The 19,775-nt window shown below is 36.5% G+C and overlaps 1 pseudogene; it reads left to right on the top strand.

The window, feature by feature from the left end:
- The window catches only part of LOC139737413 (uncharacterized), a 64,193-nt pseudogene that overhangs the window by 35,244 nt on the left and 9,174 nt on the right, over positions 1-19,775 (top strand).

Consider the following 19,775-nt stretch of genomic DNA (forward strand, 5'->3'; position numbering starts at 1 on the left):
TCCATTGCTTCACTTCAATTATAATAATCACAGATACAATCATTTCTTTTTCTTTTTGTCAAATGACCCTTCCTCAAAGAGCTTTGAATATCTTTAAGAGCTAGTTCTGAATAACAGCACACTACACACATGCACAGGGGTGTACGTTCAGACACATTGGCATCTGACAGTGTTTACTTTGTTTCTAAATTCATACTTTGAGTCTATGTTATGTACACAGGATTCAAGACAAGTAGGACCTATACAATGATTTTTTTTTGTGTGTGTGTACAGTGCTTGTGTGTTGTATTCACTCCAATATGGTATTCCGATATATGCAAAAAGGGAACTGTTCCTCACCGTTGAACTAGTATAGGATTTCAAATACAACAAAATTCTTATTTTACATGCACAGTTTAGAGTACATTTTGTAGACTCTCTTTTTTGGGGAGGTTTTTTTTTCTGTTTTAAGTTGGTTTTCTCACGAGATATGTGAAAATGTTGACTAAAAACCATCAAAAACAGTTAGCGACTTCATTCATTTTGTGCGATAGGATCATCCGATTCTTATTGATCTTGGTATAGGCGGTGAAGTAAATGATGTAGTTAACTTCTTGTTCCAGCATGCATGAGAGTTTATTCATTTCAAATCAAAACCTCTGGAATAGTACAGGTGAAACCTATGGAGCAGTCAGCTCTCAGGAACTCAATGTGTGAAGTCGATAAGGCCGTAGAACAGTATGTGTTGGCCAATAAGGACACCAAGAAAAAAAAAAACGCAGTGAGAAGTCCCACGGAACTGTACTGGTTCACTGCAAGTAAGAATTGTGATACAAGACATACAAGGAGAGAGAAAGAATAGACCATACTTATCAAGGCATGTATGTCTCTAATAAACGTGTACATTCATCTTTACAAATTTTCTATTTCACAGGTTCGCACTGTCAATCGTGTCGGTGAAAGCGAATGGTCAACTATAATCACTGGTGAAACAAGTACGTTGTTAACGAATTTGCAGTTGGATTGGCTTACATTTGTTACAATGAACGTTAGATTGCTATGACTACAGATGTAAACAGTAAAGAAATGTACTTGGCCTTGAGAGTTTCTGGTTAAAACTATAGGCAGATGTGAATCCAAAGGAACTATTTACTGAGGGGCGCAACCCCGAATAGTTCTTTTTGAGACACCGAGGCCTCTAGTTTTGACCAGAAACTCGCAATTAGCAAAATACATTTGTTCTATATTTTGAATCAAAAATTTAAGCGAAAGAATGGGATAACGGAGAAAATGCGAAGCGAGAAGTCGTGTCGTAGTGGTGGGTGCAAGGTTGTGGAGGGACTCTAAGCAGCGCACGATGTCGGGCGGCTTTGTGATGGTTATTGTTTTATTCAAAACAATCACATTTTAACAGAGTGACGGTATGAAGCAATGCGCATTGTCAGAATTGCTTTATGACGTCACAATTGCTTTACAAGATATTGATACTTTGAACAGACTGGGGACTGTTTCATGAAAGTTGTCGGCCCTGACAAGTTGTCAGTCTCCGACATTTTCAGTAAAATCCTTGGTTTTGATTGGCTGTGAAGCTCTGCTCACTGACTGTTACTATGGTAACTCTCGGAGACTGACATCTTGTCGGGGCTGACAACTTTCATGAAACGGTCCCCAGATGTAACAGGCAGCGCGCAATGTCAAAATTAATTTGTGACGTCACTATTGGTTTTGGGGTTTTTTTTTAATAGAAATTGTTACGTTGGAGTGACGGTAAGACGAATGCTGTGCGGAATTTTAGAGTTGCTATGTGACGCAACAATTGTTTAAAAAAATGTTAGAGTTCACAGAGTGACGGTGCAAAGCGGCGCACAATCTCAGAAATGCTTTGTGACATCATTTTACAAATAGTATTCTATTTGAAAAATGTCGTCATAGGAGTGACGTCATTTTGCAAATAGTAGGCCTACAGTACCTTGTGGAGTGTCAAATGTGCCAACACTCTGATATACATGTAGCTGAAAATACCAATAATCACGTGAAGCTCTTTCATCCAATCACTAGAGGATAATTTGTTCATCAAAAATGTAATTTGCAATATACTTCAAGAAGACTAACTTGCAAGTGATGTCTACCTCCCTGGTGCGGTGTATTATGTGTGTTTGTATCGTCCGTTTGTTGTATCTGTTTGCGCAAAAGAACATCCCTATGTGCATTTGCATGTGAAGGGTTCATACTGTAATGCGAATGTGTGCATGGTACTCAATACAAACACCTCTACCGCTTTGTAGTCGTGTGTTTTGTGCACGAGCAATTGGTCCTATATCACAGCTCACTTTACTCTGTGTGTTACAGGCAAGTCTGCTGCAATTGGTGCTTTAGCTGGGGGTATTGCTGGTGGTGGTGGTTTCATCATCTTCATTATTGTGGGTCTGATTGTGTGCTTTACTTTCTGCCGAAGGTACGTTTTTCAGGAACCAAGGCCATCAACTCACTTTAATTATACTGCCGTAAAAAGTTATTTTTACATTTAAACTACAGTGGGCATATAACTGTAGGGAATAGCTCTTTTGCTGAGAAACCAACAAAATACTATTGTAGGTCAAATAGTCACAATCTTTATACCATGGAAAAAGTAAACAAACTCTCAATACTGTATAATTGCTTGTTTGTTTTGGAATGATATTCATAAGACACCTATTATCCTTGTAATTTGATTCGTTGTATCATATTGAGTATTTGTTCCATTTTACTGTTACGTAATCATTCATGCAAGTGTGGTTCCATTTACTGTGCTGTCTTAGATCCATGTGATTTGCTTATTTGCTCGCACGCCGAGAACCCGGCACACTACGTATATTTGTACGTAAAACGCTTGCGTTTGCGTTTGCTGTGTGTATATGCGATCAGGCATAATGAGGGACATATTACAGCGCGCTATTAGTGTATAGCGCTAAGCACTCTCTAGATCTCAGATCTCACACATTGTCTCTTGTTAATAAATTCAAAGAATTACTTGCCATGCCAATTAGAGTGTATAACCAACTCATTAAAATACTCAGTTTAATGACATTGTAATTTTGATGCAATGTTCCAGCTAAAAAGTCAATGCCTAGAACTCGTGCTGTATTTCACAGCAATATAAGTTTTCCCGTTGGTTTTCAAACTTTTTTCCACTCAATTTAAGAGATTTGTGTTTTTATTTCGTCCCGAGAAATCTGGAATATGCCAATCCTGGTTTCAAATTCGTCTTTTATCGATCATTTTCAAACAAAGCCTTTTCAATTAAGTCATTTGTCACACATTCTCATGATTTACAATTCAAATCCGTCCGACAAACTCGTTGCGCACATTACAGAAAAAGCAATTTCGTCTTTTAGCTAATGTATTTGACATTGTGGACCACTCAGGCAGATGAAAATGTTTGACAGTATGGAGTATTTTGCCTTGAATCTTTTTTAAAGCTAGCTAAAAACACGAAGAAATGGTTCTACAGTCTCGATTACATCGCAATAAAAATTCCTCTTAACTGATATCTTTCTTGAAATGACACAAATTTGATCCCTTAAAAGGACAACCCAGCATGTGATTACAGGTTAGTTACTAGCATTGATAATATCTTTACAATATACAAGTACACAAATGTTGACATCTTGCGGATGACCAATATTTTCATCATTCAGTCAATATAGGTGTGGGGTCATCTTACAACTCAGGTTTTTAAGGTCCATGTAAATGTGTAATGTGTTAATGAAAGCATGTTACCTCATGAAAACTTACCAGGAGAAAAAGGTCGCATATGAAATCAGACATAATTATGACAAAGAACTCCACAAACATATTTTCATTTCACTTTGGCAGATTACCACATATGGATGTAATTTGTGTAAAATTTATGTTTCCGTGCACAGGAACCAGGGTCAAAATGAGCTTGCTGGCACAGATGGTGAGTAACATCTTGAATCCAACTCGATGAAGGCACAGAATGTTATTTTCATTGTGCCAAAATGACAGTGTGTATCAAGAGATTAATGTAACCTGGAATCTGACGACAGAGGGGATGTTTTTTGTCCCGTAACTGAGATTTCATTTTTAATATCATTAATTCCCTATAACCCACATTATAATCTCATGAAACCGCCGGGCAAACGAAAGTAAATCATAAAGGACTGTTTTTTGGCGTAATTAAACCTACATTCACTCTCATACTCTTGGATTGCTCATACCCAAAGAAACTACTAAAGGTGTGTTTATGCTCAATTTGCAAAGGCAGAATCAGCGTTTTGAAACGCTGATTCAAAACGCTGATTCAAAACGCCGTTCATGGGAGCACTGTTTATGCTCACTTTCTTCGAGACGTGGAAAGAGCATTTGCGATTGCTTCGCTGACCTCAGCAGAGGCAGGTCAAATGGGGGCGCGCGCTGCGATCGGTGGCCTGGCCGCGTGTTTTTTTTAGACGGCACAGATTGGGGCATGGCGCGTGTTAAACCTATGGGACACGTTTTTTCTTCCTCTGAATAGTGCCTGCGGGGTGAGACTAGTCATGATTGCACTACTAGTAGTCATGAGTCAACTTTCGACCAATGCAATACCGTATGCGCGCTTACCGTATGTACTGTCTATGGTATAATACTATAGCAGCGCAGCGCATAAACGCCAGCGCAGCGCATAATAGCGCCAGCGCAGATGTTGATATTCGCGGCAAAGTAAAGGCTAACACGGTATGATTGTACCTGTCTTTTAATGTGTCAACAATGTGTTTAGACACCATTCCTGCTCAGTTAAGGGTAAGTTTTATTAGCAGAATAGTGTCGTATTTCTTCTTTTTTGGGTATAGTTTTCGACTGAGGAGGGGATGAGAGAAATATAATTTATTTTATTTATGGGTATTTTATGAGATTAAAAAAAAACCATACAAACAAATTAAGGACGTGGATTTATGGGGCATTCATTGTGCTGTCATTCAAATAAAATGATGACATGCTTTTGTATAATAGCTGTATCAAAATGGCACTCTATTATTTTAAAGTTAAAGGCACAATATTCTTATTTAACAATATAATGCACACTTGTTTCACTTCGATTAAATGTTAATTACAGCAGATGTCTATGGACAGGTATGGCATAAAGCAAGGTTTCAGTGATCTAAATACATGTATTTATATCACTGAAATCGTGCTTTATGCCATACCAGAGACTCATGTAGCTATGCTTGGAATAAAATTCTATGTTGATTAGATAGGTCAATTGCTAATAGTACCAAGCTTGATAATGAACCCTAGCAACAGGCACTTATACATGGCCCATGATTTTTCAGTTTTAATGAAACGAAAATTGAACACTTTATCTGAGAATGTAGAACGTAAATGACTTCTTCAAACCAGCTAGTGTGATGCATAATTGTACATAGCATGCTCTATCGCTACAAATTACAATATTAATATTGTGTAAAGTACGCTATCGCAACAAATTTTGTAAACACTCGGAATCATTTTGTACAAGTATCACCCCTGAATGGCTCGTATGCATGCAAAGTCTGCGCGTTGCGAACTGCCCATCCACGCATGCATGCGTTGCAGCGAACACTTAATTTTAGTTCAGTGAGTGCTCACCACAGAATGAACTCTAAAACACGTGTTTAGAGTTCTGTGGTGCGCAAGCGCACATCCGCTATTAGTCTGTTTCAAGACCCCTTTTGAAGAAATGCCCCAATCTGTGCCGTCTAAAAAAAAACACGCGGCCTGGCCTGGGAGAGCAGCTGGGAAAGACATGCGTATGCACAGTACATAGGAAAACTGCACAGGCAAGGGTAGCTGGCTGGCCGGGCGCGCGCTTTTTCACGTGAACCAGAAAGGCGTTTAGATGACGTCACTCTAAACGCGTTTAGAAACGCTGTTGCGTTTATGCTTCCCCGTCAAACGTGATTAGTCAGAAACGCCGATCGTAAACGCACCTTTTTGTGCGTTTTGGGTCGGCGTTTTGAATAAGCGTTTCTATCGAAGTGAGCATGAACGCAACAGCGTTTTGCACTAATCACGTTTCAAAACGCTAATTCTGGCCCGAAAGGGGGAAGCATAAACACGGCCTAAGTCTTTTCAAGAATTTTGAAGGAGTAAAATAAATGAAAAAGGCAAAAACGCCAAAAACTTGAATACATAGATACTAGGCAATCTCAGATGAGAATATGACGATTTTGAAATGTTACTTTTGTTACATACTTTTTACGTGGAAATGAGATAAATGAAATGAAATTTCACACATTTACCATGTACATCCAATATGGACAAGACCTTTCACAAATTAATCCTGTACACCTAATATGGATAAGTCCTTTCACAAAATTCACCCTGTACACCCAATATGGATAAGACCTATGACAAGAAATAAGCACTTTTGCCCCTATTTTAAAGCAAGCAGCCCAATCTTGACGGTGATAATTCTGATAAGAACCACTTAAAAATTAAAGACCCCCAGTCTTTAAGATACTATTTGTCTTCAGGACTTTGTGTGGCAAAACACCCTTTATGGTAAAATCCAGTTTTGATAATAACAATTCTCTAAAAAAAAAAAACTCTGTGATATATCTCTTTTGAATTATTATGAAATAATATGAAATGATTATATACTATGAAATATAGTATATATTTTCGTTTGCTATTTTGTCTTCTATTTGTTCATCGTTTCCATTCTGTTTTGTCCCGTACAGCCTTTTCTTCAGTAGTTGTTTTGCTGTCTAGTCTTGTTTCATGTTTGTTCGCGTCTGTTAGTCTTGTCCATCCCGTTTTGTCCCGTACAGCCTTTTCTCCAGCAGTTGTTTAGTTGTCTAGTCTTGTCCTATGTTGTTCACGTCTATAATAGTAAGTGTATTTATCTGTGAATCTAGTTCTCAGTGGGCTTCCAGACTTCTTCCTCTTTTTTCCCCTCTCCTTTTGTATTTATGATGCTTCAATTAATCTTTCCATTGATGTTATTATTCCAGAGGGGCCCACATTCTACAAGCGCTGTCTTTTTAGTGGGTCTCTCCATTTTTCGCACTTTAAGCAAAGTTATACATGTACTTTATTTCGATCACTTCTGGTTTTTTACTACATGTACAATGTATAATTACTATATAAGGTCCTCCTCAATTGTTTTACGTTCTTTTCGATACATAATGTTCTGTTTACCTTATTCTCTGTTGTCAAAAGAAGTGTAACTTATATGTTTTGTCGAAAAATGAAATTAACTTTGAATTGAATTGAATTGAATATTTTGTTTGATTATATTGATAAAAAAGAATTGTAAATGATGTCATACAGAGACTAAATAAATCAAATCAAATCAAATTAAATCAAATGAAACAGTTCAATCTGAGAGAAAGTAATTATTTCTCACCACAATGAGTGCGGCATCAGTTATACAAATGGCAACTGATGGGTGAATGCCATATTTAAAGAAAATTATTGTTTGTCATATATAGATAATGACTCATTTTACATTACTGAGATCATATAGATAGCTAATATCTTGCTAAAGTTAATGTATGATGATATTTGATTGTGAATATCTTTAATTATTTCAGGAGGCACTTCGGAAAATATCATTTCAATAAGCCTGACTCGTAGAACTGTATTTTGAGGCACTTTGTGGTAATGAGAGAATATGAAATTGCTGGGTATCGCTGATTATTATTGTTGCAGTTGGAGAAATGTTTGCTCACAAAAAATTTACCATAAAATGGTTCATTTTCCTGATATAATTAACAAAAGACATTGGAATGCACCCTCCCCGAGACCGAGCATCACTTGCACGTTCCCTCGCCACGTCTTTTGTTAGTCCCATTAACGTCACATGCAATCTATGCTGAGTCGAGGGGAAGGTGCATTCCAATGTCTTTTGTTAAACAGTACTTTAGCAATGATTGCCAGATGAGGTCACAACCAGAATCTTGGTTTGGAGGTTTGTTGTTGTTGTTTTTTTTGCGTATCCAAGTAATCTGAAGAAAAATAGAAGAAAATATTCACAAATGTATGGATCATTTCTAGATATTCGTTTCACCGCAAAAGTGATGTTTAGGGTATCATGAATCAACACAAATCAACATGCATTTGTATGTCATAAAACCTTTAAACACAGCGAAAACTAAAATGGATCTTATATACATCACAGCTAAATTGAAGAACAGTGTCTATTATTTTTGCCACTTAATATATGTCAGATGAAGAAATTGCCCTCATTTTTCCTGTGTCTGCAAATAGGGCCTACTGAAGAATGATCCCTCCATGGTCTATCTATTAATTGTTTTCTTCTGCTTAACAAACTATACGTCTCCAAAGTGAGACCCACACAATTTGACTAGAATTCTGGTTCTAGCAATGTACATTTAAGAGACAAACATTGGAGACATATTGAAGACCAGGGATCAATTCAGACTTGTTCCTTGACCTTTTTTCTCAAAATTGGTATTCTTACATGATTGCTTTTCCATTACTTATGTTGATTAGCTGGGAACATACTGACCAGTTATAATCATTTCATTTTATTTCATTTCCAACAAAAGTGTAAAGTACAATATAACATTCGTGTATGAATACGAAATCAATGCAGCTCATTTTAATAATGGAGAAAACACAGTTTAAGAAAATCATTTGATACAGCTTATGATATTCATATTTCACCTTTTGACTTTCAACCAAAACTTTTTGGTGATATTATGTGGTGGGTTTGATGTAAGTTCATAATTGTGATGTGTATCCTGCTATTGTACATTTAGTGCTCCTGTTGCTTTTGCCTTTTATCCAGGAATTGCAGGTTCTGTCACAGAGCAAAGCCAAAATGTGTGTGAAAATGCTGCCGCTGATATGGCAGATGAGCACCCTTATGACGATGTAAAAGATGTTCCAGTCATTAAAAAGACTGCATCCTCCTCTAACCCAGAACGCAAATCAGAATTTCTGAATCCAAGGTGCTACCCCAAATACCTGGTGATTCAGAAGGATAAGAGCAGGAATATAGAGATGACTACCTCCAAGGGGTGTGGCTCCCCCAGTTGTAGCAAGAAATGGAGTGGTAGTCATGGCAACCTAGATGAACCAGAGATGGAGAAGAGTAACGGGGATAACATCTACCAGGATCTTGCAGCTCCTGGTCCCATACCTGTCCATGAGCTCCAGGCGTACATTGAGCACAAGAAGGCAGAGAAAGGCAATGGACTCATCCTAGAATATCAGGTGAGTACACTGTACTGATATTGTGTGCATGTATTTCCACAACAGACAAACTATGTCTTTTTCCATATCCTACACGTTTAGTGCACAAGTCCATATTCAAGAAACAAGCTTACTGTGAATAATTATAATTATAGACAAAACAGATTGTTAGCTCAAACGTTGATAACTTCACAAATACAGCTGAATAATTAATGTTGTCGGGAGGCAGTACATGACATGTATAATGATTCAATAACTTTCATTATGACATTTAATCCAAACTTTCGTGTATTATGTGACCCTGCAATACAAAACATGGAATTTTGGTTAAGAAAAGATTCTAATTGAGCAGACTGCGTAACTCAATGCATATTGAATTTATAAACTATCTAACAGAAAGTGCAAACTTGGGAAAAGAGTTTCGTGAGAAAGGAGGCTTTGAAGTTCTGGTTTATTCGTGCTTAGTCTCATCAAGCTGTGTTCTGAGCACTGAATGATATGACAAAAGACAGGATGTAAAACTCTTTAGCAAACACAATGAAGAGAATTTGAGATTGTGCTGGGATGTCACTTTGTCAGAACATTCTTTCCATGACTAATACTAGCGTTCATAGCAGTGACCTTCTCCTTTCAAATGCTACCAGACTTAAAAGTGAAGAGTATTTGCAGGGTTTATTTGAAATGAAATGTGGCCTCTAAAACATACTTAGTACTTTATCGAACTTTTCTAAAAAAAAAGGTATTCTAGGAAAACTGCAACGACTCAATTTCTAATTTGTCTTATGATCTCAAACTCAAGAATTATGTTTTTCTTTCAGAAAATGTAAAAAAAAAACCTCAGAAGATTCACGTATTTATATAACAACAAAAATGGACACCAGTGGATGTCATTGCACCAGCATTTACCCGTTAGTTAGCCTTCGGGCCCATGTCCCTCTACAGATCTACAATGTTTGACGACAACATTATAATAACTGTATGTTTAATGACTGTTGAACGGTATAACATACAGAAGAGATTTCAAAAGATGGATATTGATGGATACTGAATTGAATGACGTGAATAAAAATGGATTGAATAAAGTCATTCGAATAGAATCATATGTGCAGAATCATAGTCATGTGTGTAAATTACACTTAAATTGTCATGAAACATGTCATTTAAGTACTACAATATTGTCATTGTTACACATTGTACGTCTGATGAAGGGGTCGAGGGCTGAAAGCTCATTAACATGATTAAATGGGTGAATGCAAATAAGTAGTGACGATGAGATTGTACGTACATAATATAGTTAAGACACCATCCCTACCCTATTCACGTGTTAGAGTTCCCTGCTTTTATTACATGTTATACTGTATATAATGTATACAGCTGGAGCATAAGTGGCTATAGAGACACAGATTATACATTGCATGTGAAAAAAAAATGTGTTTTTTTTTCAGATGCTGAAGAGCAGCCAACTTCATTCACGGAATGTAGCATCACAGGAACAGAACAAGGCCAAGAATCGCTTCAAGAACATCATAGCATGTGAGCCTCTCAAATGAGTACATAGAGGGTACCAATGTGTTAAATATGATCTATCATAGAAAGCATGCTTCTTTTCTTATATTTTTTTTTAAAGAAAGGCTTATGCTATTTGTGTCTTTTTTCACATTTGGATACTAATTTGCCCCGATCCTATTTTAGCTAAAGTGTTTAGATTTTGTGGTTGAGCATATACTCATTTCATGTGCTTCACAAACATGCTTTTTCTAGGTGGATGAAAGTGTCGAGGGCTATATCGGAAGTAATTAGAGTCCAATTTGTTATACACTATGTCTACGTCTAACGTGTCGCTTGCTCCAGTAAAGTTAAACTTAATTGCATCTATATACATTATGTTAACTTGTGCATACACTTGTTATTGTTTTGCAGCTGTGTTTATGTTCAGAGATATTTATTCTTTATCAAGATTGTGCAGAACATTCTGAAAATATTTATTTGGCAGTTTTATGTGAAATCAAGTGACAGAAAACATTCATTTGTAAGTCGTGTTTGTTGTGAGGTGAATATCTAAGATTGTCTTTTTCTTGTTTTGTTATGAATGCCATAAACAATTTTTGTATTTGTTACAATGTTAGAGTTATGTATCTAAAACAAAAGAAACCCAGCACCTGTCAGACGAGATAGATTTTACATGATTCTGTGCAACAGTGGCAGCCTTCAATGATGGTATGGTTCAACATTGGAGAGTTTTTACACATTGCCACAAACGTCCTACTTTACGCCCTACTTTAAAACCCTGTTTATTGTGTGGTTGTTTGACAGACGATCATTCCCGAGTTGTTCTAAAGACTGTGGATGGTGATCCCCACTCAGATTATTACAATGCTAACTACATCCATGTGAGTATAACACATCATAGTCATTCCATGACCACAATTTTCTTCAGAGGTGTAGCATAGGGTTATCAAGCAAATATTATGAGATATTCCCCGTGAAAGAGGAGAATCATAATGTTATTTCAGAAAAGAGCTACAAAAACTTGTTCTAGACCCATCACAGCCCGTGCTTCAAGTTGTCTTTCTGTAGCTCACTGCCTTCTTGTTAAATTGGCTTTTGAAATGAGTAACATGACATGAGACAAGTAAAAACAGATGTTTTTCTGATAACATTTTCCCTGGTAAGTTAAAGACATTTTAAATGTTAAAACAAACATTTGCATCCTATTAAGACAAAAAAACAACAACAACAAACATACGGCCTTTTAGGTTATCATGAACAGGCCATTACATAAATTCCCATTCCTTTTTGCAACAGAATTACAGAGGAGAAAAGGTGATTATCGCATCACAAGGTAAGAAACTACAAAATTCACAATCATTATACTGTATGCAACTGTGATTTTAAATGTGTTAATACTCCTTTTTTATTGAGTTGTGAGAACTTGACATTTGTACGACATGTACTGTTACAGAAAAGGTAACTGAAAATTTAGAGTAAAGATTAACGTAAAGTAAAATATGTGTGCTACCAACCAATATGCACATTTACATTTCTTTGTGATTTATATTGTTCCTACCTATGGAACCGGTGTTCATAAGTATGATATGGATACAACTTTTCTAGACAGTGTACTGTATCACCATTACAAACAACCACGAATCTTTTTCCTATACCACAGCTGAGATCTCAACAGTGAACTGCTCCGTAATTTCCCATTTATTTTGTGTCATAATCTACCATAATTTATTGAAAACATCAGTAGCCTATATGCAGAATAGGGCGAACCAGTCATAAGGTGTGTTCAACAAAGATAAAAGTATGTCAATGAAGCAAGCTGTATATAGAATTAATTAATGCGAAAATTTGTTTTTATCTTTTCTTTACACTTGGTTTGTCCTCATAGGCATATTAAATCAAGCACCAGTTTTGAGTATTAAAGTTTCACTTCCATCACTTACATAATTAATGTCCCCCCCCCGAATTAAATGTGGCTATGACAACTGTGTGATTGCTGTTTTTATTGCTTTTTCATTTGTTGTGTAGCACCAAACGAGGCATCACTGACTGATTTCTGGGGGATGATATGGCAGGAAAATGTTGAGACCGTTGTCATGGTGACAACTTTGACTCAGAAAGGAAAGGTCAGGATCACTTTCATTTGAAAAGATATTCAGGATAATAAAATGAATGTATATGACCAGAAGCCCCTGTCACACTTTGCCGGATAGACACACCGTAAAAGAAACGGGAGAGATTTTGCTCATCCGTTGTTCAAATCGTCAATCTGGTGGACCTAAAATTTTATCAATGGTGGCTGACTGTCAGGAAGCAACAGGAAGGATCTCTACTTTATGGACTAATTTCATCTTGATTGGAAGACTGTCAGTACCATGATTTGATGACACTACATCTGTTGGTGCCTGGAGAACCCACTGTGGTGTTTTTATAGAATATGTTTTATCCTGCAACTGCTAATTTCTTGCCAAGACCTGCTCGCTGATATCGCCAGTTTCACTCAGCAATCTTGTGTAGTCCCACATACTGAAGTTCAAGCTGCAATAGTCTCCGTCTTGCCAAGGTACACTACCTTATACTACCGACTACTGCATACAATACTCAAGTCATTCCACCAAATTCCCGAGCGAACAATCCAGCTGTGCAGGACATTATTGTTCTCTGAATAGCTCATCCCTGAACAGCATGTCAACTACCAGATCAACAAAGAACCTTATTAAAGATGCGCTGAAGGATGAAGACGTGTTGACAGCTATCAAGGAGGCAGTTGCACAGGTGATGGAAACCAAATTCCAGCACCTCTTTGAAAGAGTGGAGAAACAAGATGGGCTGATCCTTGATCTTGAGCAAAAGGTCAAAGCTGTTCAGCAGGAAACTGCCAAGCTGAAATCTGATGCAGAGAAAGACCAACAGCTAATCAGGAATCTCCAATCCCAGCTCAACAAACAGGAGCAATATTCCCGTAGAAACTGTGTGAGATTCTTTGGAGTCCCCGAAACCAGCGACGAGAGCACAGACACCGTTGTATGCCGCATTGCCAAGCAACAACTCGACGTCGACCTGAAACCTGAAGATATTGACCGCAGTCACCGTATCTATCGCGATCGAGACGCCCAACCAACACGCCATGGAACAGCTAGACCAAGGGCAATCATCGTGAAGCTGACATCATACAAGCATCGTCAGCAGCTGCTGAGGAATCGCAGAAAACTTAAGGGTACCGGTGTGAGCATCTGTGAGGACCTCACAGACATCAACAGGAAGCTCCTTCAAGATGCCTTTCTTGCCAGCCAAAAAAGAGACAGCCACATTCTCGCTGCGTGGTCAGTAGACGGAAGAATCCTGGTCTCTGTCAAAACATCTGGAGGAAAGACGATGCGAAGGCAAATCCACAACAAGAGCGATCTGGACAGAATGTAACTCAGCTGAGCTTGTACAGGTAGAATTCTTTTAATTGTAAATTTACATATGATTATATACTGTCACCACACCGGATTTTATAGTATTACAGCTGCAATATGATATGTACTATTTCTCCAGGCATCATCTTTTGTATTACCCTTTGTTTAAACCCTGTGCTTTTTTATATTTTTTAGCTTCTTTTATTCTAACATATTAGATTTGTTATTGTTTTAATGTCTTTTAAGTCTGTACATGAATGTGTTATTTGTCATCGGCAAATTGATTTTAATCTGGATAATAGCAATGTGCAATGCCCAAACTGTTATGGTAACTTCAACCAGCATATTCAAAGTGGATATTTTGAACATGATTGTAGTTATTATCTTCCAATGGACTTTGATAATCTTGTGGATGATTTAGATACGACTAATTATTTATCGATATGTCATTTTAATTGTAGAAGTATAAAGAAGAATTTTAATTATATGGACACTTTTTTACAAACTTTCAGACATAGGTTTTCACTCATTGCCGTATCAGAAACTTGGCTTAAGCCACAAGAATACTCATCTTGCCTACTACCAAATTATGTATTTATAGATAATAGACGTAATGATAAACGTGGTGGAGGAGTGGGTTTTTACATATGTAGTGAATTAAAATTTAAACGAAGACAAGATTTGGAATTATTTGATGAAAACATTGAAACAGTTTGTATTGAAATATGCTGTCATAATGAAAATATTATTGTAATGGTTGTATATAGGCCACCTGCTGCATCTATTTCCCAGTTTCTGAATGCCCTAGAATTGCCTTTTCATAAGATTATGAGGGAAAAGAAAAACTGCTGTGTGGCTGGTGATTTCAACATTAATTTACTTTCATCTATGTCGTTTTCTGATTCCTTTATTGATATGTTTTCGTCATATTCACTTTCTCCGGTAATCTCAAAACCCACTAGAATAACAACACAGTCATCTTCACTCCTCGATAATATTTTTATTAATAAGTTAGAGAATATTGTTGTCTCAGGGATATTCACATGTGATATAAGTGACCATTTACCGATATTTGCTGTTATAAGATGCAGTCGTAAGAGTAATACAGATCACAACAGATTTCAACGTGTCTTTGATGACTCCTCCATACAGTATTTTTGTAATATGCTTCGAACTTGTAACTGGGAACACGTTGTAAACAGAAATGGTGTGGATGAACAATTTGAAGCCTTTCTTGCCAAGTATCTCTTGTTTTATAATGAGTGTTTTCCATTGCAGAAGTGTGTACACAGATTGAAAAAGAAGGATAAACCATGGTTTAATAGTACACTACGGAAAATGTGTAAAAAGAAGTATTTATTGTATCGTAAGTATCTTAAAAATCGTAGTGTTAATAATGAACAGAAATTCAAACAATATCGGAATATGGTAAATAAGGAAATACATAAGAAAAAACGTGAATATTATCATTGGAAATTTAACAACGTGCGTGGGAACTTAAAGAAAACATGGTCTATCATAAATGATGTCATGAATAAACAAAGACAGAGTAACTGTATAGATTCATTACAAATCAATGGTCATCTTATTGATGATAAAGAGTCTGTCGCACAACATTTTAATGAATATTTTTGCACTATAGGTAGCAATATTAGTTCTGACGTATATGATTCATCTGAATCTTTTCATACTTACCTGCACAAACCTGCACAAAGCCAATCCATGTTTTTTAAACCTATCACAACTGCTGAAATATTGACCATTGTAAGTAATCTGAATATAAACAAAAGTCCTGGTGACGATGATATCCATGTCAATGTATTTAAGAAATCTATTTGTTTTGTAATGGAACCTTTATGTGCAATATTCAATTCATCTTTGGAAAATGGTATATTCCCTCGGAAGCTTAAAGTTGCGAAGGTAATTCCAGTTTTTAAAAAGGGGGATAAGCACCAATTACAAAACTATAGACCTATATCGCTGTTGTCAATTTTCACCAAATTGTTTGAAAAATTAGTCTATGCTAGATTGATATCCTTCATTGATAACAATAATATTTTATATCATCAGCAGTTTGGATTTCGACATGGTTATTCCACCTATATGGCATTACTCAAATCAATGGAAAAAATATCAAATGCATTTGAAAATCATGAGTTTGTGGTTGGAATGTTTTTAGATTTAACAAAGGCATTTGATTGTATAGATCATAGTATACTTATTACTAAATTGGAATATTATGGAATAAGAGGGAGTGCTCTGAATTGGTTTAAGAGTTATTTATCAGATCGTTCACAATATACAATTGTAAATGATATAAAATCAGATTTGTGTTATGTAAAAACAGGCGTCCCACAAGGCTCTGTACTGGGTCCCCTCCTTTTTTTGTTATTTGTCAATGATCTGCAATTTGTAAGTCCTACTTTGTTTTCTATATTATTTGCAGATGACACAAACTTATTTTTCTCTGGTCGGGATGTTCATGAAGTCAATCATATGGTTAACACAGAAATGAAGAAAGTATATTCTTGGTTTGTTGCAAATCGCCTGGTGTTAAACATAGAAAAATCATGTTATATGATTTTTAAAACAAAGAATAAGGTAATAGATGAAAATGTTTTACAAATACATATAGGTAATGTTAAAATTAAACAAGTGAATAATATTAAATTTCTTGGTGTGATAATTGATGATGGTTTAACATGGAAAGACCATATAAATGATATTTGTATGAAAATAAGCAGAATTGTAGGTGTTATGAGTTATTTGAAATATGCACTTCCTTCAAAGATTCTTTTAACCATATATCACACAATGATTTCCCCCCACTTAACTTATTGTGCAATAGTATGGGGTCACACTTCATTGTACTTATTAAACCGTGTGTTATTATTACAAAAGCGTGCAATAAGAATAGTCTGTGACGTAAGCCCTTTTGAGCACACTGCAACATTATTCAAGAAAATGAAAGTTTTAAAAATTGATCAAATAGTGCAATTACAAGTGGCCATATTTATGTTTTCATATTTTAGAGGCGTTTTACCTGTAACCTTCCATAACTTATTTGTTCAAAATAGTGCAGTCCATAGTTATAACACAAGATGTGCTAATAACATATGTTTACCTTTTTTGCAATATAAATTTTCAAAGACTACAATTAGATATATTGGAGCTAAGTCCTGGAATGAGTTACCTGCTATTATCAAAGAATGTCCTACATTATCATCTTTTAAACGTAGATATAGAATGTTTTTAATCCAAAGTGCAGCTGAATAATTATTGGGATATTTGCCTTCTTGCTTTGTTTTGTTTTGTCTTTTGTGTGTATTTTGTCCTTTTTGCAATTTTGTGTATAATTTCTAATGGTATAGATTCATTCTAAAAATGTATATCTTTGATTGCAATTTGTAGCCTCATTTGTAAGGGAATCGGCCTTGATAAGTCCTATATGGTCTTTTCTGATTCCCACGCATGCTAATTATAGCTGTTTGCATCATTCCTTTTGTTTTTTATGTAAACCTAATATGCAATATATGTTATGTCCATGTACATGTACTTGTGTTTTTTGTATACTTTTTAGCATGTGGAATAAAATTGAATTGAATTGAATTGAATATAAATCAAAATAATAATAAATCGAATCTACTCGTTGAACTCGCCATGCCTTAGCCACAATCTTATTTTGTTGTTGTTGTTTTTGATACTTAGTACGGTATATTGCAGTCTTTTTTTGACTGTATAGATATGTAGGAAAAAGTTTGAAAAAAAGGTACCTCATATTTCAATTCCCAGGGACAGCTTTATCATAGCAGTTTAAGCCCCTGTCACACTTTGCCGGATAGACACACCGTAAAAGAAACGGGAGAGATTTTGCTCATCCGTTGTTCAAATCGTCAATCTGGTGGACCTAAAGTGTAAATTTTCCGTTTTAGAGGAGCGTATATACACGGTCTAGCGGCCGAACAAAACGCACCTTTGGCGACTGTGTACAGGACAGTAGAACGCGCTCAAAAGCATGAGAAACGAATAAGAACCGCATGCCCACAGGACAGAACCCACGAGGAACAAGTGGATGACACATGAGGCGTACATCGAACGTCAGAGAACCGTGTGTACGCGTTTTATGTGCTGTACATAGCCTTTCCATCCGTTCCATTTCTTGCAGTAACGGACTCTACAGGAGGCTGAACGGATGGAAACGCGCGGAAAACGACAGAGTACAGTATAGATACAGGAGAAAACGTACAACCATCGGACAAGGATCAGATTGCGCTATCTGTTTTTGGCGAGAAAAAAACTTAATGCATTCACAAAGTTTTTTTGGCCGCTCTGACGGAAATCACCGGAAAATAAATGTCCATCCAAAGGATAAAAAGGACATGAAACGCATTTGAACGAAATTCGACATTCGTTTTTAATGCGTTTGCCATATCCGGCAAAGTGTGACAGGAGCATTTATATCAAACAGAACAGCTGTCCCTGGGAACTGAAATATAAAGTACCCTTTTTTCTTTTTTTAAAAACTTCTATTATCTTACACAGGACCAGTGCACGCAATACTGGCCTAAGGAATCACAATCCATCAACACTGGCAACTTCTCCATCTTCTTGTCCAAGGAACACACATACCCTGATCATGCCATCAGGGAGTTGGTCATTAAGACGGTAAAATATTTGCTTTTGAACTCATAATTTGCATGTGAGGAATAGATCTTCGACTAGTTTACTCACATCATTTGAAGAACAAAAAAAAAACAGAGAGAGAGCGTAAAAGAGGACAGTAGCTCAGTTAGCAGTTCATTTTGATGCACAGTATAGCTAAAGGCTATTTCACAATCTGGAGACCCTTCACAGTTCCATCTTCTCCTCCCTCCCCCACCTCGGAAACACAATGTAATTTATATGTGGAAATACTACTAAGTTTCCTATATTTTGTTGTAATGAACTTTTGGCATGAACAAATATAATAACATCACAGAGCTATTGCGGCTTCAACCACCTTAAAATTGCATATCGCCTATAGGTCTACTACGCTGAAGGCTTGTTTCACTTTCAGATTTCAACCCCCCCCCCCCATCACCACCAACAATACCACTACATGCAAAGATGACTTGCCAACTGTAAGGTACACTTTCACCAATGTATTTAATTTGCAGGGAAGAGGTAAAGAGAAAAAAACAGTCACCCAGTTTCACTACGTGTCCTGGTCTAAGAAGGAAGTCCCCGAAGACTACACCACTCTACTTGACTTTGTTGAAGTTGTGCTTCGTCACCACACAACAATGCCTCTATCTAAAAGGAGCAGGCCGATGCTTGTACATTGCAGGTAAGTATGCATCCACATGTGCTCTGTCTTCTTCACTTTTACTCATCGGCAACCATCCCAGGCCCTCTTTTAGATGGTGTCTCTTTTAAGGTATAAGATAATGTTGAATAGGAGATGCGTTTAGCGTGCACGAAGAATGATTGGGCATGAATGCATTACTTCACTAAACAAAGTAATGTCGCTTTTTATTTTTGCATACACAAAGAAAAAGAATACAGTGAACAAACATATAATTTTCTCTTTTTCAGCATTTCTTTTGCAATGAATCACAAGTTTTTTGTAGTTTATCCAAGAATTGTGTTTGCACATCTTAATTCATCAAATACTGCTGTAGACTGATAGATGTTTGTAAGAACTTAAGAAAACTTGCAATAATTTCT

The sequence above is a fragment of the Diadema antillarum genome, unplaced genomic scaffold (assembly GCF_040938485.1).
Source record: "Diadema antillarum isolate AM-2024a unplaced genomic scaffold, OU_Dant_1.0 scf00000029, whole genome shotgun sequence".
NCBI classification, from domain to species: Eukaryota; Metazoa; Echinodermata; class Echinoidea; order Diadematoida; family Diadematidae; genus Diadema; species Diadema antillarum.